We start from the raw sequence: 3,517 nt of genomic DNA, 5'->3' as shown, positions 1-3,517 counted from the left end.
AGACTGTAATCCTCAATGAGAATATGTATCTTGTTCAATTATAAATAAAGAATACAAAAAAAAAAAAAAAAAAAAAAAAAAAAAAAAAAAAGGCTCGGGGTCCGTCGACTGCCAATGACGTCTAAGTAGTTGATTGGCTGAACATGAACCTCACTGAATTACGTAATCATGTTACGTTGTTATCACGTTACGTTGGTCCAGGCAAATCTGTCTATTGGAAAGATGGACAACTTTTACAAAGAAATCCATCATTACCTCTTTGAAAATACACTTTTAGCATAGAGCTGCATGTATATTAGGGCTGAACGATTAACTGCATGTGCAATTAAATTGCGATGTGACAAAAGGAGATTTTCTAATCTCAAAGGCTGCAATTTGGCAGCGAGTGGTTAGCGCAATGCTAATATACATGGGAAAACCCATAGGAATGCTAATGCTAATATCGCCGATTACATTCTTACAAATTATGAAATAGAAACGTGCCAAATGATTACATTTGGAGTCTAATAGAAAGTAAAAATACCATCAATCAAATAAGTACAGACAGATATTTTAGTAAAGCCAGGAGATTTTCTAATCTCAAAGGCTGCAATTTGGCAGCGAGTGGTTAGCGCAATACTAATATACATGGAAAAACCCATAGGAATGCTAATGCTAATATCGCCGATTACATTCTTACAAATTATGAAATAGAAACGTGCCAAATGATTACATTTGGAGTCTAATAGAAAGTAAAAATATCATCAATCAAATAAGTACAGACAGGTTTTTTAGTAAAGCCAGAAAACTTTTAACTCCAGAGTTTTGGCTAGCAGCTACAGTCTATGACAAGACGTCAAAAACTCTAAACACAAAATACTTAAATAAACGGGACACACTTCTTTCCTGCAAATACAATTTCACAGGTGTTGCTAATACCTATGATTCTTCAAGGGATGTGCTCAAAGAGGAGTTCAACATTATGAATAAGATATAGTGTTTTATTTTACAAATACCATTATAAACACAAACTTACGTCTTAAGAAACGTTATTTTAACAACGAAAGTGCTAAATTCTTTCCAACAGTATAGACGTGTAGTGTATTTTGTCCGAGTCGGTTTGCCGTAATTTGACGTCATCGGCAGTCGAAGGACCCCGAGCCGATCTTGCACCCGAGCAGATCTTGTACCGACACCTGTCCACCGGTCTTACTGTGAGACCGGGTTGACGCGTCACGCTTGTGCGTATGCGCTTCCTGAGCTGAAGGATGTCAGATTCTGGGCTTCTCCTCAGACAGGTTCCTGGATGCGTCGCCACATTGGAGACAGGAACAAGCGCTATTCAGCCAAAGTTTCATAATCAAGGAACATTTTCTAAGTGACAAGTCTCTCTGAGAGACCGGGTTTGGAAAACACTCGCTTCAGTGGGAGGAACCTTCCCGCATGCGCTCTGGTTCTGAGAGCCTGGATTTGTATTCTGAACAGTCTAAACATGTTTTTAAAAGAATCGCGTGACAAAAGTGGCACCTGCTCAGTAAAACCACCAACAGGGTGAAAAATATCAAAATATTGTAGGCAGAGAGGGGCTACAACTTCTGGATCATCTTTATATAAATCGTTTTATTGGTTATCTTCTTACGAAAGATAACTTTGACGTACACGAGCGACCAGGCGCGTTGCAAACTTTTCAAAAGTGTGGGGGATATTGTCTGTGCCTAAAATAAGTTCATGCTATTCATCTTGTTAGTTTAATTTCCATAATAGCGGAGCAGGTGCGAATTTTAGATGCGTCACGCATGTCTCCGTTTTAAACATGTTTAAACTGTTCAGAATCCAAATCCAGGCTCTGTCTCGTTATATTGGTATAACTAAAGTTTGTACTGAATGAAACTTTACATTAAACCATGTTGAAAAGAAAAGGATCCGATTAAATCATTTCCCCTCATTTACAGTCACGACGTACAGCGCAGTGCGCGTGGCTCTGGGGTTAATCAAGTTTAATTGTTTCTCTTTGCAACAATCTTCACAGGAAGGCAAAACAGTTAAATGGCAGGTTACAGATATTTATATTAGACTTTTATTTTGACGGATAAACTCAAGGATGTTCGTTGATTTCCTCCCACTGAAGCGGTCTGGAAACCCGGTCTCTCTGAGGGATGTGTCACTTGGAAAAATGTTATTTTTATGAAATTATGAAAGTTTGGCTGAACAGCGCTTGTTCCCGTCTCCAATATGGAGACGCATGACGCATCCAGTCGCCTCTTCAGCTCAGAAAGCACCTGTAGAGACATTTGATCACGCACAAAGTTTATGTGGAGCAGAAGCGGTCGGGCCACGGCAGGTGAAACGTTCCTAGCCTACATGAAGTGAAACTGTTTAATTGTAACATTAATATGTTACTGGACACGCAGGTCTGGTTGGTTAGACCAGTGTTTGAAGTGGAACACACACACACACACACACCAGATAAAATAATGCTGATAGCATGGACTAGAAGACAGGTGATGGTTTACGTATTTAAATGATCAGGCTGCTGTAAAATGTAATCTCCATCCACATCCAGACACAATTATCCTCTATTCTTTCTCTAGTTGCTCTGCTCTCGTCTGGGCCGATAGCTGACGGTGCGCGCGGCACGCCTAACTAGCGGCTGATGCACATTTTACGCATTTGGAGAGGTGGGCTGGATGCTTTGCGTTTACTGGAAGATGGTCCACTTAACACACGGGTGTAGACTACATATTAATGACAAATGAATGAAAATTAAATTGGGAGTTTTTACTTCATATTTTATAAATAAAAATGAGAGGGAAACACATTTATGACGTCTTATTAAACTAAATTTCCTAGCGCGACCTGCCTGCTTCACTAAGTCACTGCTTATTAAGGTCCGTCCAAAATTACCTTGGCCCACCCAAAAATGAAAACCTGGCGCCGCGCCTATTATAAACCTCTGCAAATGGTTGTTCTTCACTTTATCAAACTCAGACTTTGTACAGCTAATGTCAAGATGTAAAATTATGAATTCAGTCGAGCTCTTCCGTCCCTCCCTCTCCTGCTCTCCTGGAAACCCGACATCGGCTGTCAGAAGCGGAGGTGAAGAAGGAGATGAGGCAAACAGAGTGAGTGTGACGTAAAGAAACCAGACTGGTGTGGAGGTGAGCAAAACAGCTGGAAAAGTGTGGTTGTTGAATCCCCCACGGGTGCGACGCCCATGGTACCGGCTGCTGTCACCTGGTTGTGAGCAGCTCTCTGAGGCTAGGCCCCGCCCACAACGATGCGACTGCTGCGGTGTTTTCTTTACTGTGGGAAATGGGTAATAATGGCTCTTTGATGGGAACAGGTTGCCGACCCCTGGTAAAAGATCTGAGCTGGTAAAACAAAAATCCTCATCAGCAGGCTTTTTTGAAAGTGGGGGGGACACAGCTGCCAATTACAAATTTTGCCGGGGACATGTCCCCGGTTAAAATGACGCCTATGGAGACATTCCAGTCACTGCCCCCCCCCCCCCCCCCCCGGCCCTTTTAATCTACAAGAC

The sequence above is a fragment of the Nothobranchius furzeri genome, chromosome 10, assembly GCF_043380555.1.
Source record: "Nothobranchius furzeri strain GRZ-AD chromosome 10, NfurGRZ-RIMD1, whole genome shotgun sequence".
Taxonomy (NCBI): Eukaryota; Metazoa; Chordata; class Actinopteri; order Cyprinodontiformes; family Nothobranchiidae; genus Nothobranchius; species Nothobranchius furzeri.
The sequence above is the reverse complement of the archived record's forward strand: the minus strand, read 5'-3'. Positions refer to the sequence as shown.